Source organism: Sus scrofa, chromosome 4, assembly GCF_000003025.6.
Source record: "Sus scrofa isolate TJ Tabasco breed Duroc chromosome 4, Sscrofa11.1, whole genome shotgun sequence".
Classification (NCBI taxonomy): Eukaryota; Metazoa; Chordata; class Mammalia; order Artiodactyla; family Suidae; genus Sus; species Sus scrofa.
This window is the reverse complement of record NC_010446.5, coordinates 103508663-103530630: the sequence shown is the minus strand read 5'-3', so window position 1 is coordinate 103530630 and position 21968 is coordinate 103508663. Positions and strand designations below refer to the sequence as shown.

Below are 21968 nucleotides of genomic sequence, written 5' to 3'. Positions count from 1 at the left end.
GCACACCAAAGGACCATAAATAAGATGAGCAGACAACCTGCAGGATGGGAGAAAATATTTATAAACAGTGCAACTGACAAGGGATTAATTTCAAAATATATAAACAGCTCATACAGCTCAAAACAAACAAAAAACAAAACCTAAACAACCCAGGGAGTTCCCGTCACGGCTCAGTGGTTAAGGAACCTGACTAGTATCCATGAGAATGCAGGTTTGATCCCTGGCCTTGCTCAGTGGGTTAAGGATCCAGCATTGCTGTGAGCTGTGGTGCAGGTCACACACAGCTCAGATCCCGCATTGCTGTGGCTGTGGTATAGGCCGGCAGCTCCTACAGCTCTGATTCGACCCCTAGCCTGGGAACCTCCATGTGCCTTGGGTCCGGCCCTTAAAAAAAAAAAAAAAAAGGAAAAAAACCCTAAACAACCCCAATCGAAAAATGGGCAGAAACTCTTAATAGACATTTCTCCAAAGAAGACATACAGATGGCCAATAGGTACATGTAAAAATGCTCACTACTGCTAATTATTAGAGAAATTTAAATCAAAACCAATTAAGGTATCACCTCACTCTGGTCAGAATGGCCATCATCAAAAAGTCTACGAATAATAAATACTGGAGAGGGTATGGAGGAAAAGGAACACTCCTACACTGTTGATAGGAATATAAATTGGTACAGCCACTATGGAGAACAGTTTGGAGGTTCCTTTCAAAAACCAAAAATAGAGTTGCCATATTATTCTGCAATTCCACTCCTAGGGATATATCCAGACAAAACTATAATTCAAAAAGATACACGCACCCCAATGTTCACTGCAATGCTATTCAAAATAGCCAAGACATGGAAACAACCAAATGTCCATTGACAGATGAATGGATTAATATGTAGTACACAATGGAATACTACTCAGCCATAAAAAAGAACAAAATAATGTCACTTGCAGCAACATGGATGCAACTAGATTTAATCATACTAAATGATGTAGGTCGGAAAGACAAATACCATATGATATCACTTATATGTGGAATCTAAAATATGGCACAAATGAACCTATCTATGAAATAGAAACAGAATCACAGACTTGAAGAGCAGACTTGTGGTTGCCAAGGGGGAGAGGGATGGATTGGGATGGACTGGAAGTTTGGGATTAATGGATGCAAATTCTTATATTTAGAGTGGATAGACAATAAAGTCCTACTGCATAGCACAGAGAAGTATATCCAACCTCCTGGGATAAATCATGATAGAAAAGAATATAAAAAAAAGAATGTGTATGTGTGTATGTATGTGTGGGCTATATATATATATATATATATGGAAATCAATGGTGTACAAGACTCATCTTTTCCAAAGCAGATTTTTAAAAGGTTTCCTTTATATGTACCTCCCATCCTAAAATGGTTATTATGTAAATTAGCTTTATGAAACAATTCTGAATTGTCTTTAATTTTCTCATTTTGCTATGAAGATTTTTTTCCATGAGACATGAACAGGTTCTACAGCCAGCCTCCAGAAATGCTGGCTTTAGCATAAGCAGCACAGATAGACTCCACTCCCCACTGTGATGTGGTATTTTCAGCATGTCCCAGCAGTTTGGAGTATCTTGCCCTCAATATCAAGACGCTTTCAGGAATGTTTTCTGGAAATAGACTGGGTTTAACTCTTGGCTTTGCCTTTAACCTGGAAAAATTTGGGGGTAAATTAATTCATCTCTGTGTTATTGCTATTGTCCTGTGTACAAAATATGAGTAATCACAGTATCTTCTATCTTAGGTGACTGTGAGGATTAAATGGGTTTATATGTGTAAAATATATGGAGCAGGATAGGAGCTGTATGACTGTCAGCTGTTACCACTGGCATTATTATTATTATTATTTTGCCTTTTCTAGGGACGCTCCTGCAGCATATGGAGGTTCCCAGGCTAGGGCTCTAATCAGAGCTGTAGCTGTCAGCCTACACCACAGCCGCAGCAACGTGGGATCCGAGCCAAGTCTGCGATCTACACCACAGCTCGCGGCAACGCTGGATCCTTAACCCACTGAGCAAGGCCAGGGATCGAACCCGCAACCTCATGGTTCCTAGTCGGATTTGTTAACCACGGCGCCACGACGGGAACTCCACCATTGGCATTATTTAAGCCTGGGGTCTTATTAAGAAATTGAGGCAGCTTTTGGTCTTTAACAGCATTTGCTCAGACTAGTTACTACCTTGGAAGTTGTTTGCTTATTGTCTCTCTCTAGAGTAATGTAAGCTCCTTGAGAGTAGACAGTTTCATATTTTGTTTGTTGCAGTATTTCTGGCATTTAAAAGAGTGCCTGGAAAGTAATAAGAACTCCATACGTATTTGTTGGGTGAATGAATGAAGAAATTCTTACGCTACTGAACTGGAAAAAAGTAATATGTACTGTATGCTACCATTTAAAAAAACCTAAATATAGAGAAAAAAAACTAGAAGGATGTAGTAAAGGTGGTTATGTCTGGGTTAGAGATGATAGAGACTTTTATTTTTTCTTCTTTGCTTTTCTGTATTTTCCAAATTCTTCGCACTAACCCCACATTATTTTTGTGAAACAAATAAGGAAACCACATTTTAAAAAAGAAAACTGGGGAGTTCCCGTCATGGCTCAGTGGTTAATGAATCTGATTAGGAACCATGGGGTTGTGGGTTTGATCCCTGGCCTCGCTCGGTGGGTTAAGGATCCGGCATTGCCATGAGCTGTGGTGTAGGTTGCAGATGCGGCTCAGATCTGGTGTTGCTGTGGCTCTGGTGTAGGCCAGTGGCAACAGCTCCAATTAGACCCCTAGCCTGGGAACCTCCATACACTGCGGGTGCAGCCCTAGAAAAGACAAAAAAAAAAAAAAGGAAAGAAAAAGAAAAAAAGAAAACTGGTCTATTTTCTTTAGATTTGACCTAACTCCTTTAGATGGGGAGCGAACAGACATTTTTCAATTTGAAACTCCCACAAGCTGTTAACTTACAACAGTTTCCTGGGTCAGTGGTTTATACTTTCCATAGAACTCCCAAGGTACGAGCCAGGACCCAATGCACATGTGCTAGACATGATCCCTAACTCGTTTTTCTTCCTTTAAGTTAGCAGACAGGGGCTGCATAACTTGCTAGGCTGTTCGCAAGCTGCCCCCGATGATGCCAAGACCAGCCTCAGTCCGGTGTGGGGGAGGCAGGTCAACAGCACCAGGAGCCCCGGATAATCTGAACACTTCCTTCAGTCAGACACATCCTGGGAAGGTGGTGAAAGCTACCACCTTGAGCCTCACTTATTTTCAATTTCATTCGCTTTAAGGATAGAAAACTGGGAAGCTAGCAGGATTCTCTACACATATGACACCGATTCTCTGGTAGGTCCCACACTTTCTGCCTCAGAAAATTACCATTTACATTCAGATAACCCATTTATTAGAATAAATGGAGTATGTTGGAGTCACTACTCGTGAAACTCTAATTACTTATTTGCCGACCTATAAAAGTCAAGCCTTTCATTGATCTAGCCCTTTGTCTGGGAGAAATGTCAACCTAGAATATGAGAAAATAGCCAGATTGATTTTTTTTTTTTTGTAAGTTGCAGTCATATTCAAAAGCTTTCGAGGTATTAGTTTCCTCCTACAGTTTAAGCACAGAAGTTTGGGAAGACCTCTTAAAGGGGTTAAAGCCTTCTGGCATTTCAAAAGAGCCAAGATCTTGATAATTTTGTAAGATCAAGACATTTACTTCTTATACCAATGTTCCTCTCTGCCGACACTTGAGGGTTTTGCTTCTAAAGCCTTTCACAGAAAGGCATTTGGGGTTTTGTCACTGAGACTCTTGGCTTTTGACAAAGTACAGCTGCCAAGACCTTGGACGAAAAGGGATGCACCTCCTAAGATCCACCTTGCACCAGCCTAGCCACTTGGACTTCCCCAGTGGCTCCACACACTTAATCTTTTTATTTTTTCTTTTGTCTTTTTAGAGCCACACCTGCACCATATGGAGGTTCCCAGGCTAGGGGTCAAATGGGAGCTGTAGCTGCCAGCCTGTGCTACAGCCACAGCAACACGGGGTCTGAGCCACGTCTGCGACCTACACCACAGCTCATGGTAACGCTGGATCCTTATCCCACTGATGGAGGCCAGGGATTGAACTTGCATCCTCATGGATAGTAGTCGGGTGCATTAGACATTGAGCCACGATGGGAACTCCCACACACTTAGTCTTAGTATTAAAAATAAAATTTTTTTTCTAGGCTAGAAAGGGATATAGACTTTGGAGGCAGATAGCTCTAGGCTCTATTTTCACTTCCTCTGCTTATATTGTATGAAACAATTGTGACAGTGGATAAGCAGAGGAATTGATGACCACTGGGAAAAGTAAGGAAGGGGCAAAAGTGGCCCCAGGGGTCCAGCCATTAACCAGCGGCTTGCTGACCTCATCATCTCTCCTTGCTCGTGTGAAAAGGGTTCTCTAATGTGATCTGATTTCACCTGCTGGTTTTGCACATCTTAATCATTCTCCCAAACATCCCCTTGGACTTTCTCATCACTCCAAGCTTTGATTCACTCAGCTGCGAAGTGGGAGGATAAAACCCACCTCCTTTGGTTATTAGACATTAAACCCAGCTCAAACTCATCTCTCCAGCTAGCACTCTGCCTTCCTCTTCCTTGTCCCATTTCCCCTCCACCCCACCTCATAGGTCTTGCCCTTTGCCTGGATGTTCTCCCCACTTCTCCAGGCATGGATAACACCCACTCAGACTAGATGCCACCTCTGAGGAAAGTCTTCTGGACCACCCACCTCAATCACCACCACCACTGGACTAGAAGTCAATTCCAAAGCATGCTCAATCAGGCCTGTGCCGGCACTTCACAGACAGTATTGTAACTGTGTGTTTATCCATCTGCCCTTCTAGTCTGTACTCTAAGTGATGGTAGGTCCTATACCTTGTACCCAACTGTAATCCTAGGATCTATGGTGCCAGATAGAAAGTAGATGATTGAGAAAAAATTGTTCATCAATAATGTATGCAGAATTTATAGACGTGCGCTGACACATGGGAGGAACCCAACGTTGCAGGCCATGATTCTGAGGTTGTGGGACTCTGAGGTGATCCCACAAGAACACCAACCCCAGCCCTGACCTAAGTTGTTGGCCAAGAGATCCATAATGCCAGGCAACATCCCTGATATAGACAGACTCTCTGGAAGCTGAACCCAAAGGGAAATGAACAATGGGACATGTACGACCATTGCTTTTAACACATCTATTAAAAAAGGAAGTCAAATTAGACGGGTCTATTGCCCTTAAGAAAAATTAAGTGACTGGCATAGGATCCTTGGAGTTCCTGTCGTGGTGCGGTGGTTAACGAATCCAACTAGGAACCATGAGGTGGCGGGTTCGATCCTTTGCCTTGCTCAGTGGGTTAAGGATCCAGTGTTGCTGTGAGCTATGGTGTAGGTCACAGATGCGACTCGGATCCCACATTGTTGTGGCTGTGGTGTAGGCCAGCGGCTACAGCTCCGATTAGACCCCTAGCCTGGGAACCTCCATATGCCGCGGGAATGGCCCTAGAAAAAAAAAAAAGATCCTCCTCCAATGGGAAAGGCAGCTTCTCACTGCAAGATGTGGACATGCAGGTAATGCAAGAGAGCTACATGTTGCCTTCACTGTCACTGTCATTATCATCTTGCGTACCTTATCTTTGATCCTCAAGGAAGTTCTGGGAGATCTGTCTATTGCCCTTAAGAAAAATTAAGTGACTGGCATAGGATCACACCCAATAAATTTGGACAGGGAAGTCAAATCAGGCCCTTCTAGTTCCAAATTCCATCCTTTTCCCATGTACCGAATCGCCAAAGAGAAATAGTGACATGTACGCTCCTGCATTCCCCACTGCTCTCAGAGCCCTCGGCAGATGTTATGAAGATTATTCAACTTTTATGCATGGAAGACAAATGAGATATGAGGATCTGAAAGATTGTGGGAGGACCTGCTCAAAGCTTATCTGTGTTTGCTCTTTCAGTGCACCTAAGCTAAAGGCTTTGTTTCCATTCACATCGTGAGAGATCAGCCTCGCTCCTTCTTTTCCTGGGAATTTCCTGTGTGTAGCAACGCCCCTGAGAGGTGAGAATTTCTTCTGTAGGCAGAAGAAACTGCCAGGGTCCCATTTAATGTCCTTTAGAGCCCACCATGTTACAATGAATGACTTTAGATGAACTCTGTGCTCTCACAGGAAGGCACGCCCCACCGTTCAACTCTCACCTTCCACTTCCCTGGAGGATGAGATAATTCCTACCCAACACCTAACACCTGCTAGATGACCAGAGTGACCAAGGGATGTCAAAATGCCTAGTCACTCCACAGAGGGTCGAGTCCCCTGACGTCCACTAGGGGTAGCATGTGAGTGACCGACCACGTGTTAAAGGCGCCCTCATGTGAAGAATTCTAGACAGTGGGACATGGGGGGTGGCGGAGTCGGGAGTAGAAGCACCCAGGATTTTGCCCTGTCCAAGCCACTATCTCACTGCCTGCTACATAAATCTACCTCCGCCCCCCAACAGGCTCTGTGCCTGGTGTAGGACAGTTCCTTATAGATCCTGTATGAGGCGCTCTGCTCCCCTGGGCACCGCAGCCAGGGCGGCCTTCTCCCTGCATCCAGATTAGCTTAGCTCACCTCGCAGTTGTAAGCAAATTGGATAAACAATGAACTGGGTGGATAATAACATACTGAAGAGATGAACTAATTAATAATGATTGAGAGAGCAGTCAAAACAATACCCATGTTTATTTAGCATCTGTCATTTGAGGAATATGGGGCCGCCATCACTGGCACTTCAGGGATCCTCCCTACATGCTTATGAGGGAGAGAAAGTGGAGCTCGACCAAGGAAGAACCACTATAGAAGGGGAAGGGCTGAAGAAGCTGGTGACTCTGGGTATCAAAGATGGGCAGGCGGCCCTGGGAAGGAAAATACTCACCTGCCCTTTCTCTTCTCAGCCTCTTCTCAGCCCTCCATGCTGCCCTGGGCCCCGACAGCCCTATATTCCTGTAGGTTTTTTTTTTATTTACAGCTTCCTTTGCAATGACTCCAGGCCATAGATTCCCCAAGTGTGCCCCCTGAGGTATACTAATAAGCATTGTATTTAAAAGGATTACACCGAATCCATCACAATCAGATTTAACTATAGGACTTTTCAAAAGCTGTTAATATGCCACCATGCACAGTAAATGTCCCAGAGGAGGGTTAGGTTGAACCATTTGAAATAACTGTTTTGTAGGCTAAAAGGAACTGAATGTGGGTGATTTCATGTAGTCCAACATTACTCAGCACCTTCCAATCTTGCTTGACTACAGAACTCTTCGTCAGAAAATTCTGCAGTATCAGTGTCCTCAAAACCCACTTTGGAAAACACTGTCTTAAGTACTTAAATACAAAGATTAGTAGGTGCTTGAATGTTGCTCAGACTCCAAGATGCTCAAATGCAAAAGGATAACGGATTAAGCAGAAGGGGAGGCAGGCAGATGGAGGAATCCCACCAGACCTTGGGGTTCAGTCTCCAGGAAGGGTGGCCCAATGTGACATTTCCCAACCCAGCAAAGTACAGAAATGCACATTACTGTAGAGAGTTACAACTACTGCTGTATTAAGGTACAAGGATTTTTTTTTTTTAAGCTGGAAAAGTACTTTATATTATATGGTTTTCATACAAGGGCTCAATGGAAGAAGCAGACTATGAAAGGGCACAGTCTATTACTAACTCTGTAAAAATGATTTAGAGTTGGGCTTAAAGGGCAAAAACCAAAAAAAAAAAAAAAAAAAAATTCCGTCATTTACAATAAAGAACTACGGATGACTTTTTGTACCCGCTCTTCAAAATTTCCTTAAATGTTACACTGTTTCACAGTAAAACAAATAAAAACCACACATACACACACACGTTACTTCTGAGAACTGAAGTCTGGCACTTTCAATCAGCCTCTACAAGGATCAAATCATGAGCCACTCTGCAGCTGCCGACCCACAGCATCCCCTGAGCAAAAGCTCAGGATGAAAATCAGGAGTGAAGCACTCTGTGCTCTGGGCAGACTGGAGAAGAGGTCTTCAGATAGATATTTTTAGGAGACGATTTTATGTGCCCAATTCTTGCATCTCCTTGTGTCTAGAAAAACACTAGAATCCTTCATAGTGATGTCTGCTTTTTGGGACTGGTAGGGGGCTTCTGGAGATCAGCAACCAACTTTTGTAAAATACGTGTATGGCTGCAAACACCTCTCCCTCACTTTTATCATATCCTGATAGCCCCCCTTTTCCTCTCCAGGCGGTGTTTCAGAGCTATCTGTAGCATATCTGTAGTTCAGGATAAACCAAGGAATGTCAGCATCATCTGTGAGTGCATCACCTCCAAGGGTGAGAGCTGCTGAGTCCTGCAGGCTGTGAAAACTCAGGACACTGGCCTTGTGAGCAGAGGTGCATATCAAAGGAATGATTTCAGAGAGCCCAGGCCTCTCTTGTTCCTTCTACCTGCCCTTTGTTGCAAAAACTCCTACACATCCTAGCTCCCCCCCTCGCCTCCTCAGAGCAGTTTCTCAGGGCTACCTGAGATGCTGTCTCCCAGGCTTAAGTCCTAATTTTGCCCCAGATAAAACCTAACTCTCCACTTTCAGGTTGTCCATTTTTTTACATTGACACTCCTTAGGCTTTGAGTCTATACCAGAATGTCCCCTGAGAAAGTGCTAATGCAACCTTCTTTCCAGATGGGAAGGTTGTATTAAGGAGAAGATGACCTTCCAGCCAGAACTTCAGTCACTGAAGTCCCTCTGGCTCCCTCACTGAGCTGAGGGAGCCTAAGACCTTTACCTTAAGGGCCCCTCTGCCTCCACTTTCAGATGAGGGGCCAGCGCACCCACATAGATCCCAAATTCTAAATTGTTTTTGATGTTTTCAACGCGATCCTATAATGGCACTCTTTATAAATGATGATTAGCTTTCTAAGCAAGACCCCAAAACGCTGTTGAATCCCAGTGTTTCAGAAATAGGGCACATGTATAACAGGAAAGGAAAATAGCAGGAAATGTTCCCACCCTAAGCATACAATTACAGCCACAGCATGAAGTGCAGAGGCTCATGTGGGCTCTCATTTATAAAGCTGTGTCCATGGGAAAATGTCTTCCTAGCCTTGCTTAGGCTGCTGCCCCAACAGCCCCTCAGCAGCCTGTTGATAGATGGTGAGGCTGTAGCTGGAATCCCTCTGTCCAGCCTTCAGGCAGAGCCAGGCCTGCAGGACACACTCCCGGAGCAGCAGCTTCAGGGAGGCAGGATAACTGAGGAGCCCCCACATTCCCTCTCCAGGGCTTTGCAGGGACCCCTCTATGTAAGGGCCATTCTGGAATCCCGCTTCCTCTTCCCATCCCACTCCCAAATCGGCCCCTTTCCTCAGCTCTGGGTGAGCAGCAATATGCAAGCCTGTCTCCAGCATCCCCTGTGTGCTGTCCTGGAGGGGCCGGTACAAGGAAGTGCCAGGAGGCTGAGCCCCTCTACAGGGATGTGTCCCCAGAAAAGGTGGGACAGTAGGCGCTTGACATGTGGTTGGCTTTTGCTGAATTGCTCTGACCCTATATTACAATCTCTAGACAAAGACCCCCTGGTCTAAGGCCATCAAAATGACACCGTGACTTTCCCACTGACTGGCTCTTTCTCAGCTGCAAAGAGAAATCACCAAGACTTGGATCGGCTTCAAAAAAGGAAAGACAGAAGGAAAGGGACAGGAAGCTGTTTCCCTGGACTGGCTAGTCAGTTTCTTTTTTTTTAGAGCCACACCCACAACATATGGAAGTTCCCAGGCTAGGGGTGAAATCAGACCTGCAGCTGCCGGCCTATGCCACAGCCACAGCCGCGTCAGACCTAAGCCGCATCTGCAAACTACACTGCAGCTCCGCAGCAACACCAGATCCTTAACCCACTGAGCAAGGCCAGGGATTGAACCCTCATCCTCACGGATACCGGTCCAGTCGGGTTTGCAACCTGCTGAGCCACAACAGGAACTCCCCAGACGGGCTTCCTGACCGGAGTAATTCCTTGTCCCCATTTACCTGCCCTGGGGCTTCCCACCAGGATGTGTCCGGAAACCCTACCCCAGGCTTCAAGGCTTCCTTCCATCTGGGTCTCCAAGAAGCTCCCTCCCACAGGGCACTTGCTGGTCACAACTCACCCTCTGACACCTGGTAGGACTTTATACCAACCCTGAAGCTTACACCAGCAACTTTAAAGGACAGCTCTCCCTAAACTTATACTCTGTTCCAGGGTCCTGGGGCTTTTTAGCAAAGGGTGCAGTCAATCATCAAATATAGGAAATGAATGAAATGCCATTACCGTAGGTGGGTTCCCTGCCAGCAGAGCCTGGTGGTTTTGAGTTGTGTGGGGTAGCAGAGGAGGGCACAACCAGCTGTAGAGAAGTGGAGGCCAGGCCAACCCCCAGAGACATAACCAATGTCATGGTGGGTGGGGTGGGATGGGATTCAGGTAAGTGTAGGGTCATAGAAACCAGACAAGAGAGTGTTTCAAGGAGGACGTTTGTGGAGTTCCCGTCATGGCGCAGTGGTTAATGAATCCGACTAGGAACCATGAGGTTGTGGGTTCAATTCCTGGCCTTGCTCAGTGGGTTAAGGATTCAGCGTTGCCGTGAGCTGTGGTGTAGGTTGCAGATGTGGCTCGGATCCCACATTGCTGTGGCCTTGGCATAGGCTGGTGGCTACAACTCCAATTAGACCCCTAGCCTGGGAACCTCCATGTGCCACAGGAGTGGCCCTAGAAAAGGCAGGAAAAAAAAAAAAAGTGTTTGTGTTCAACGCTGTTGTAAAGACAAGATCAGAGACGCTGCCATGAGATTTGGCAACATGGAGACAATAGAGACATTGACAGTAGGGCTATCTTGGGACAGTGGGGTCAAAACCCAGCTGCAGGGAGTTGAGGGGAGAGAAATAATAATAGAAGGTCTACAGCAAGTGTCTGCTAAGTACCTTTATATGCATCAACTTATATATTTCTCACAATCTTGGGATGGAGATTTTAACATCTGGCCCATTTTACAACCTAGGAACCCAGGCACAGAGAGGAAAAACAACCTAAATAACCTACCCAAGGCCACCCGGCTGGAAAGTGGCAGAGCTGGGATTGCACCCAGGCCGCCCAGGCCCATCTGCACCAGAAGCCACCCCCTCACACTCGCTCCACACCACCAGCAAATCTTAACATCACTAATTCCAGGCAGCTTTCAGCAAGTTTGCTAAGAAGGGAAGGGGCAGGGGTGGGAGCTGAAGAGGTCAAGGGGCAGACTCTCAGGGCTTTCAAGCTGGAAAACATTGACAGGTGGATGGCGTGCTGATGGGGGCACTGGAGGCGCAGAGGAGCTGTGAGGAGGCAGGCTGGGGCAGGTGAGGGGAGACGGATCCAGAGGGGCTGCCCTGTGCTAGGAGCTGGGCTCGGCCTCCAGCACCAGGAGGAGAAGAAGAGGAAAAAAGCAGAGCCAAGTGTGGTGGGTAAACGTGGAAAAGATGAAGGAGCCAGAAATCTGCTGGCTCCTGGGTTTGCAGTGAACGATAAAGCTCACTCCCACTCTTCTGAGACCGGGGAGGGAGGCTGGGCGGAGGAGGCTAAAAGAGAGAAGAGAGGTGTGAAATAGGCTTTTGGGGGGTGCAGAGAGAGAACGCACTATGAAGGGCCAAGTCAGGAAGCTAAAAGAGACACTTCAACACCCGACACCTTGTGGAGGCTCTATTTCTCAAATCTTTCATGCGTTTTAGTTTATGACATTTTTCCTTCTAAATCTGCAGGGAAAGAGAGAGGGGAAGCCGCCTGCCTGTCCTCCGTTACTGCTGCACTGGGCGTGGTAGGAATACATGTGGAAGCGGCATGATAGGCAATCTGACCCACGCCAGACAGAGGGTTTGGGACTGTGAAGGGTTAACATTAAGAGAAATGGAACCTGGGTTTCTTACCTGCAGAAACTTCATGGGTGTTTTTTTCCTCCTTTTGTTTTAGTCAAGGCACGTCAGCCCCTCTTTCCCTTTCTTAAGGAGAAACGTGAGATGATAAAGGACCCCGGGTGAAATTTCTCTCTAGCAGGCTTAACAACTCCTGCTTTCTCTGAGGAATCCTGGAGTGCCCGAGCAGCTCATGTCTGCCTCACTTGCAGGGCTGGTTAAAGCAGACGGTTGGCTGCGCCCCCAACCCTAGTTTGCGGTTGGGTGGGTCTGGGGCGGGGAGTGAAAATCTACATTTCTAGGAGGCGCAGGTGCTGCAGGAAAACACTGACTACAGAGCAAGTGTTACCACCGCAGGCAGCCCAGCACTTCCCCGAATTTCACAAAACAACTAGAGAGGAAGGTACCCAAGTCCACTGAAATCCCAGAAGAATTCAGGCAGGTGCCTTAAGCCCAGCTGCTACTTTTGGACTTTCATTCCTCTCCCTCCCTTGAGTCACTTTGTAATTCTGTAAAAGTAATGGGAGGCGATAAGAGTATGTAACACGTATGTGCTGACAATGTGCCCGGTGAGGCTCTGAACTCTTTTCACGTGTTAACTCATTTGGCCTTCACAACCACTCTGAGGTTGGTACTACTATTAAGTCCAATTTGCTGAGGAGGTGGAGACACAGAGAGGTTAAGTAACTTACTTGGGATCACCCAGCGAGGAGAGCTGGAATCTGAACACAGGTCAGACTAACCTCAGCATCATTACTTCCGCTTCTTCATATGTTGAAGATAAACAGGGAGGAAACTTAGGTCTCTCAGATTTAGGGATCCTTAATGTTTGGGTAAATTGTGATCAGCTGGAGTCTAACACTTTTTAGCTAGAGTCACCTGGCAGTAGAGAATCATTGAAAGAGCATTGTCCTAGCCACTTTTTTTTCTTTTTAAGGCTGCAGCCAGGGCATTTGGAAGTCCCCAGGCTAGGGGTCAATTCGGAGCTGCAGCTGCCGGCCTACGCCACAGCTCATGGCAATGCCAGATCCTTAACCCACTGAGCAAGGCCAGGGATCAAACCCACATCCTCACAGACTCTATGTCGGGTTCTTAACCTGCTGAGCCACAACAGGAACTCTCTACCCATTTTTAAACTGCATGGCCCTTAGCAAGTTGCACGATTTATTTTTGTTATCCTATGGATAAAATGAGGGCATGTACTGGTTCCCTGGTGGCACAGCAGGCTAAGAATCCGGGCCTGTCACTGCTGTGACCTGGATCAAAAAGAAAAAAAAAAATGAGGGGATATACTGACTTTGTGAATTTTCAAGCTCTGAAAAGATGTAACTTTCACTGAGTTTCAGTCTCTCCCTACTCCTGCCCTCACGCACCTAGCTCAGCTACCTGACCCAAGGTTGATAATCCACAGGCTCCAGGCTGTTCTGTGGACAGCACCCTCCTCGGCTGGCTAAGAACACTTCTGCCCTGGCACTCACTGGTCCCTGTGGAGTTTTTCCAGTGATGAGCTGTGTTCTGCTTTCAGAGGGCAGGAGACAAGGCAGAGCTGATGAGAAAGATGATTTTCTCGTAAAAGTCAGTATAGAATTCTAGGTAGGAACTTGTTGGTTCCTACCCTTTCCTGATGGGGACAGACTGAGAAAGTCATCTTGCCTCAACATTCGCATCTATGAAACAGAGATAATCAGTAGTGTGGGGTGGTTTAGTTAATTAGCCATTACCTAGGCTTTGGTCATAGCTCTGGAGCTCCAACAGCCCACTGAGGGTTGTGGCTCTTGACCTCACTGGCACATTGGAAAATTCAATGCTGTTCCTGCACACACAAGGCCTCCCAGACCCCCTTCACCACCTAACGCTGGATACTGGCAGAGCCAGATACTTACTCTAAACCTTAGTCATCCTCAGGTTTGCAGAAGGACTGTCTCAGATTCACAGACAACAAAAGGTGGAGTAGACTTGATTTCTTTCAAACCAAGAGGCTGAAAAACTATCTGAATATTCTCCAGAGTGCTGTTAGAGTGAACTGTCATTAAAAGACCCCAGTGGCGAATAAACCTGACCAAGGAGGTGAAAGATTTATATGCTGAGAACTATAAAACATTCATCAAGGAAATTAAAGAGGATGAAAAGAAATGGAAAGACATTCCATGCTCCTGGGTTGGAAAAATTAATATTGTAAAAATGGCCATACTACCCAAAGCAATCTACAGATTCAATGCAATCCCTATCAAATTACCCATTTTTCACAGAACTAGAACAAACAATCCAAAAATTTATATGGAACCACAAAAGACCTAGACTTGCCAAAGCAATCCTGAGAAACAAAAACCAAGCAGGAAGCATAACTCTCCCAGACTTTGGGCAATATTACAGAGCCACAGCAATCAAGACAGTGTGGTATTGGTACCAAAACAGACATACAGAGCAATGGAACAGAATAGAGAACCCAGAAATAAACCAAGACACCTATGGTCAATTAATCTTCGACAAAGGAGGCAAGAATATAAAATGGGAAAAAGACAGTCTTTTCAGTAAGTATTGCTGGGAAACCTGGACAGCTGCATGTAAATCAATGAAACTGGAACACATCCCCACACCATGCACAGAAATAAACTCAAAATGGCTTAAAGACTTAAACGTAAGACAAGACACCGCCAAACTCCTAGAAAAGAACATAGGCAAAACATTCTCTGATATCAACCTTACAAATGTTTTCTCAGGTCAGTCTCCAAAGCAACAGAAATAAAAGCAAAAATAAACCAGTGGGACCTAATCAAACTGACAAGCTTTTGCACAGCAAAGGAAACCATAAAAAAAAACAAAACCAAAAAGACAACTTACAGAATGGGAGAAAATAGTTTCCAGCGATGCAACTGACAAGGGCTTAATCTCTAAAATATACAAGCAACTTACACAACTCAACAGCAAAAAAGCCAACAACCCAATTGAAAAATGGGCAAAAGACCTGAATAGACATTTCTCCAAAGAAGATATGCAGATAGCCAACAGGCACATGAAAAAAATGCTCAACATCCCTGATTATTAGAGAAATGCAAATCAAAACTACTATGAGGTACCACCTCACACCTGTCAGAGTGGCCATCGTCAATAAGTCCACAAATAACAAAGGCTGGAGAGGGTGTGGAGGAAAGGGAACGCTCCTACACTGTTGGTGGTAATATAAATTAGTACAACCACTGTGGAAAACAGTATGGAGATACCCTAGAAAACTATACATAGAACTACCATATGATCCAGCAATCCTACTCTTGGGCATATATCTGGACAAAACTTTCCTCAAAAAAGACACAGGCACCCGAATATTCATTGCACTATTCACAATAGCCATGGAAACAACCTAAATGTCCATTGACAGATGATTGGATTAAGATGTGGTGTATATACACAATGGAATACAACTCAGACATAAAAACGAACAAAATAATGCCATTTAACAGCAACCTGGATGGAACTAGAGACCCTCATACTAAGTAAAATAAGTCAGAAAGAGAAAGACAAATACCACATGATTTCACTTATATCTGGAATCTAGTATCTGGCGCAAGTGAACCTTTCCACATAAAAGAAAATCATGGACATGGAGAACAGACTTGTGGTTGCCAAGGGGGGGGGAGTGGGAGGGACTGGGAATTTGGGGTTAATACAAACTATCGCCTTTATAATGGATAAGCAATGGGATCCTGCTGTATAGCACTGGGAACTATGTCTGGTCACTTGTGATGGAGCATGATAATGTGAGAAAAGAGAATATATACATGTATGTGTGACTGGGTCACCTCGCTGTGCTGTTGAAAATTGATAGAACGCTGTAAACCAGCCATAACGGAAAAAATAAAAATCATAGAAAAAAGACCCCAGTGGCAATTTATCCAAAGTATACCTTCACTGGAATATTTCAGTCATGTGTCAGGTACTGTAGCGGGATCTGCTCTAGCAGCAGCTCTTAGGATGTTCCAAGCACATAATTATCACATGCCATTCACACAACTCTAGGGGTTAGGTTCTATAATAAGCCCAATTCATAGGTAGGTAAATTTTAGAAGCGCACAGGGTTCAACATGACACAAGGATTTGAACCCAGGCAGTCTGATTCCAGAGCCTAGAAGTGTCGTCATGGAGCTACACTGCCTGCCTCCAACAACCAGCAAGACAAAGGCCAGGCCCTTGAGGAACCAACACCCCTGAGGGAAAGAGACGAGCCAGGAACAGGTATTCCTCAGCGTGGTCCACCAGGAACATAAAAGGAGCAATTAACTGAAACTAGAAAGATCCAGGAAGACCTCAACAGTGGAATGTTGAAAGAAATGAGTGGCACAGCAGCAGGTGGAGATGGGGCTAGAGCACGGAGCTCAGGAGATAACCCACCCCTGCCATGGGGAGGAACACAGGTGCCCCCTCTTTCAGTCTTTCTCTCAATATTCACTTCATCTCGGCTTCCAGCTCCCCTTCCTGTTCCTGAGGATGGCCTCTGAAGGCCCTGAAGTCTCAGGTTTTAGAGGCTCAGGGAGTTTGAAAGCTGGGTCCATCTGCTCATATCTCAGTGGTTTCAACTGTCAACATGGACTGAGCTCTGAACCTCCCCAGGCCAGGCCTTTGGTAAGATTTTCTCACAAGGCAGACTTCTGCGATGTTGCCGAGTATCATTTCACCTGACCATCAAAGTCTGGTACGTCTGAGCCAGCCACTGGCTTGAAAACTTGGGTGCAATGGGAAACCGAGATTCTGGAGCAAAGTTTCCTGAGTCTGTCTTGTTCCAGCCTCCCTCCTTCTCTGTTTTATCTACCTTCCTTGGGTAGAAAGAATTCTGCTGTTCTCTACTCAGTAGCTTCCTTCCTTTGACGTGTCTTCATTGATCCCATTGTGGCTGGTGATTTCCCCAATCTTAAATGCTCTGACAAGCTCTATTCAGATAGAAGAGCCAGAATGGGACAGATGAAGAATCCAGGGAGAAGGAAGGGAGGGAGAGAGAGCAGTGTAATAATCTGAAATCCATGCCAGCTGGGCCTCATTTCTGCTTTTAGCTTACAGAAATGTCTGCCTTCTGGAAGGCGAGCTACCAGCCGCTCCAGTTCTTTGATGTTCTCTGCTAACAGTGCATGCTCAATGCATCCGTGTGCCTAGACTCAGAGGATCCTTGCCTCTTCCTGGCCTCATCTGGGTTCAGGAACTACTTGGTAGCACGTCCTCCTCACTTTCTGGGCAAAGGCGTGTGAGTTCTGCTGAAATGCTGCATAGGCCATATCCTTGCCTGGATTGGATTCCCCCATCAGCACCAGGCCCGGTGGCCCTGCATGCTCCATGCAACTGCTCTGTTGAGGTCCATGAGACCCCTTGGTCCTGGTCTTGTTCTACCTCTCCCACCATTTACTTCCAGCTCTTTCTTTGACTTGCCTTCCTCTGCCCACCCTTGAACATCGGTGTTCTTCAGCATCCCATCCCCAGCCCTTTGCGCCTCTCCTTCCACGTGTTCTCCTTGGAAGACACCCCAGGCGACTAATCCCTGCCTCCTACTTGTGACTCTCAAGTTGACATCTCCAGCCCTGCTTTCTCCCAGTGACAGCCTCAACGCTTTTGCTGTCCGCTGAGATCTCTACCCAGAAGTCCCAGGGGAACCTCAGATTCCACATGTGCCAAAGTGAACTAGCTCCTCTCTTCTCCCTCTTCCCCAACTCACTGTATCAAATCCAGGAAAGTGTGGTCACTCCAAGCTCCACCTTTTGTCTCATCCATTCCTATTCTATACCACCCTACCTGGCCCTCCATTCATTTACCAAATGTCACCAATTTTAAGTCCTAGACATTTCTTGTCTAGATTCCCTCCTCTGGACTCCTGCTACCATTCTCTACTTCAGGTCCTTAATATTCCTTCTGTAACTGTTTACTTGCCATTTCTTCTGGCTCCCATGCTCACTGCCCTCATGTCCATGCTCTACGCGTCCTCTGGAATAACATGCCTAAGATGAAAACCACTAAGATTCCCCTGCTTGAGACCATCGATGGCTCTTCATTGCCTGCATTAAATTCCTAGCTATGTGTCTGCTGGATAAGGTTCAGCATGACCTGGCTCAGCCTCTCCAGCCTCACCTCAGCTCCCCCTGCCTCCAATTCTGTGCTCGGATGATGATATGGAGTAGCTTGTGGCTTTCCAACACCCCATGCTGCTTCATGAGCTTTCTTCTATTATCCTGTCCTACCCTATCCTGTCCTATGCCCTCTGCCTAGAGGGTCCTTCCCCTCCTTCTTCACCTAGTTCATGCTAATTCATTCCTCAAGACAGCCCAGCCATCACCTGGCTCAGGAAACCTTCCCCAAAGCCTCAGGTTAGGGAAATGCTCCTGTCGTATCTGGCCTATTGTCTCATGACTTATGAACGGCAAGTTGGAATTGTCTGGTTGGGAGTCTTTCTTCCCCATTAGCCTGTAATCTTGTCCGTGTTGTGGTTGCCTTTGCCCTAGTGCCCAGGGCAGCGCCCAGCATATAGCAGGTGCTCACTTAATGCTGCTGACCAGAACGTAACCCCTTCAGAGCAGGGATCATGACTTCCACCCACAGACTTCTAGCAGACTCTCAAATGTTCCATGAATCACACTTAAGGTCAATTAATCTTCAACAGAGGCAACAAGAATATACAGTGGAGAAAAGACAGTCTCTTCAATAAGAGCTGCTGGGAAAACTGGACAGCTACCCGGAAAAGAGTGAAATTAGAACACTCTCTAACACCATACACAAAAATAAACTTAAAATGGATTAAAAACCTAAATGTAAGACTGGATACTATAAAACTCCTAAAGGAAAACATAGGCAGAACACTCTTTGATATAAATCACAGCAATATTTTTTTTTGGCCCTGTATCCTAAGGCAAAGGAAATAAAAGCAAAAATAAACAAATGGGACCTAATTAAAATTAAAAGCTTTTGCACAGCAAAGTAAACCATCAACAACATGAAAAGACAACCTACTGAATGGGAGAAAATATTAGCAAATGATATGACCACGACAGAATTAATACCCAACATATATAAACAGCTCATACGACTCAACATCAAAAAAACAAACAACCCAATTAAAAAAACGGGCAGAGGAACTGAATATCCGTTTTTTTCAAAGAGGAAATGCAGATAGCTAACAGGCACTTGAAAAGATGCCCAACATTGCTAATCATCGGGGAAATGCAAATGAAAACCACAATGAGATTTCACTTCACATCTGTCAAAATGGCTATCATTAAAAAGAACTCAAATAACAAATGTTGGTGAGGATGTGGAGAAAAGGGAACCCTCATACATTGTTGGTAGGAATGTAAATTGGTGCAGCCACCGTGGAAAAAAGTATGGAGGTTTCTCAAAAAACTAAAAATAGAACTACCATATGACTCAGCCATTCCACTCTTGGTATAGATCTGAAGAAAAAAAAAAAACTATATGACTCAGCCATTCCATTCTTGGTATAGATCTGAAAAAAAAAAAAAAAAAAAAAAACCAGAAACACTAATTTGAAAAGATAATGCACCTCAATATTCATAGCAGCATTACTGACAATAGCCAAGATATGGAAACAACCTAAGTGTCCATCAAGAGATGAATAGATAAAGAAGATGTGGTATATAAATGAATAAAATGAAATACTACTTAACCATACAAAGAATGACATTTTGCCATTTGCAGCAGCATGGATGGACCTAGAAGGCATTATGCAAAGTGAAATAAGTCAGAGAGAGACAACTGCTGTATGATATCACTTCTATGTGGAATCTAAAAAAATACAACAAACTAGGGAATGTAGCGAAGAAGAATCAGATTCCCAGACATAGAGAACAAATCAGTGGTTACCAGTGAGTGGGGAGAAAGAAGCGGGAGGGGCAAGATGGGGAAGGGGATGAAGAGGTACAAACTCCAAGGATATATTACACAACCCAGGGAATAGAGGTAATGTTTTATGATAACGAGAAATCAAGTATAACCTTTAACAATTGTGCCTGCGTTGTGTACCTGTAACTTACACAGTATACGTCAATTACACTTTAATTTTTAAAAACCGGAATAAAAGATGTTTCATGTGTTTCATGGGTGAAGGCTGCTTCCATCAATGGCCATGAAGGGAAAAGGGGAAGAGAGCTCTGACCACACAGCTCCCAAATGTACCACGGAAGTCGGGCCCCGCAGAACCTGCACACCAGCTTTCCATCTCCGAGCGGCACAGGCTCTCGGCGTGAGATTTGAAGGTAGTAAGCTCTCTGGTAATTATTTTTAAAAATAACCCACAGGGTCAGCAGAAGATGACAGGTCCTCTCCTGAGCTCTCCAGATCACCAGTGTCATGATCACGTCAGCAAAAGGTGTTGGTATGAATTAAGAAAGAGGTTTTGCTAGGGCTGAGAGTGGACACTGGGTCTCCCAGGTGGGCTCCACCTGCATCTCCAGAACAGCTCTCCAGGCCCTGCCCTCTTACCACAGCCACCCCCCAGCCTGCCCATCAGTCCTCTTCTAGGTGGCACCAAGGTTTGGCCATCCTGTGCTTTTGCAACTGTAGAGCATGAATAGGTACCCGGGCATGCTGAGGCCAACAAGAGGAGCCTCCGTGGATTCCAGTGGGTCTCTAAAGGGTGGGGGACCCGCATTTTGAACGCCCACCTCTTGCTAAGCCTCTGGCCAAACCAGTCAGGCTGGTTGTAATGTATTATTTTTGAAAGCCCACGCACCTGTCCTTGGAACAACAGAGCCACTTGTTGTATGAGGAGAGTTTCATGGCCATGGAAGGAATGGGGGGCAGGGGGAGCTGGGACTGGCAGGGAGTTGGGGCAAGCATGGCCCTGGGGACAGAGCTGGGGTTTCAGAGTTAGGCAGAGTGGATTTAAATGCTGCCCTGCCGCTCACGGGGCTGTGTGGCCTTGAGCACGTGACTGAGCTTCCCTGAGGCAATGCGAACCCTCCCAGGCTGTGGTGAGGATGAAAGGAGGCTACACTGTCAGGCACCCAGCCCAGGGCATGGAGGAAGAAGAGGCTGGCGCGAAGCAGTTGCCCCTGGCCTGGGTGCTGCCTGGGACATCCTCCCAGGGCGGAGAAGCCCGGATGGAAGGAAGCAGAGTGTCCTTGTGGGCACAGGAAGGGGAGGGCTGTCCAACAGCCCTGAGAGCACCCAGAGTGCCCCAGCCCTGCTGCAGGGCTGGTGGCTTCAGAGGGAGGTGAGGGAGCTGACACCGTTTTAAGGGAGGGGATTTTCTAGGCCGCCTCTGAGAAGTGAGGTTCTTTTGGCCTCTTCCGAAATTCCACTGTTACTCTGAAGTTTCCCTCCACCACAACCAACGACACCTCCCCACAACACCCGCCAGGCTTCCTCAACACTGTCATGAGCTGTGATGACACTGAACGGCTGACCATTTCAGGAAAAGCCTGCCTTCACTTTTCATCTCTTTCCTGACAATAAAGAGGTGCCCAGAGGGAGGCGCAGAGGAAAGAGAGGGGCTCCCTCCAACTCTGGGGAGTTAACCCTTCACTTTCCATGTCTTTCCTTCCAAGAAGGTAAGTGAGGAATAGACAGGCACCTAGAGAGCGCGATGAGGGGAGCGGAAGTAAGAGAGGGGCTCCCTTCATCTCTGCGGAGTTAGCCCCCATCCCATCAATGCGACTCCATCCTCTCGGCTCTACTGCACAAACACGGTTCACACGGGCCACCCGTGCCTCTCCTCCTGCTGATTCTGCATGTGCTTCCCCAGCCCCAGGCCAGGCTGGGGGTGGGGGGCTGGCACTGGCCCTCCGCACAGGTCTTTTTCAGCAGCAGCAGGGACCTCCAGGTAAACAAAGAACCCGGCCCTGGAGCCGGGGTGGAGAAGGAGAGTGTTGGTGTGAATTACTCAGCAGTACTGAGAGGGGAAGAGTCAAAGCAGGCTCACCCCTTCATCCTGGGGGCTCGAGAGGGTTCCCTGCAGCCCGCCCATCCTCAGTCACAGATTCCTCCCTCCCCACGGGGTGGCCCTGCCACCC

The 21968-nt window shown here is 46.3% G+C and overlaps 1 protein-coding gene across 4 annotated transcripts in view; it reads right to left on the bottom strand.

Annotated features, from left to right (window-relative positions):
- The window catches only part of VTCN1 (V-set domain containing T-cell activation inhibitor 1), a 194301-nt gene that overhangs the window by 54217 nt on the left and 118116 nt on the right, over positions 1–21968 (bottom strand). Inside the window, exon 1 of one of the 4 annotated variants that reach the window (XM_021089978.1) lies at positions 11983–12939. The exons of the other annotated variants lie outside the window; for them this stretch is intronic. The gene's annotated coding sequence lies outside the window, so the exon portion shown is untranslated. Of the gene's footprint in view, positions 1–11982; positions 12940–21968 lie in introns of those variants that run through there. 4 annotated transcript variants of the gene reach the window in all.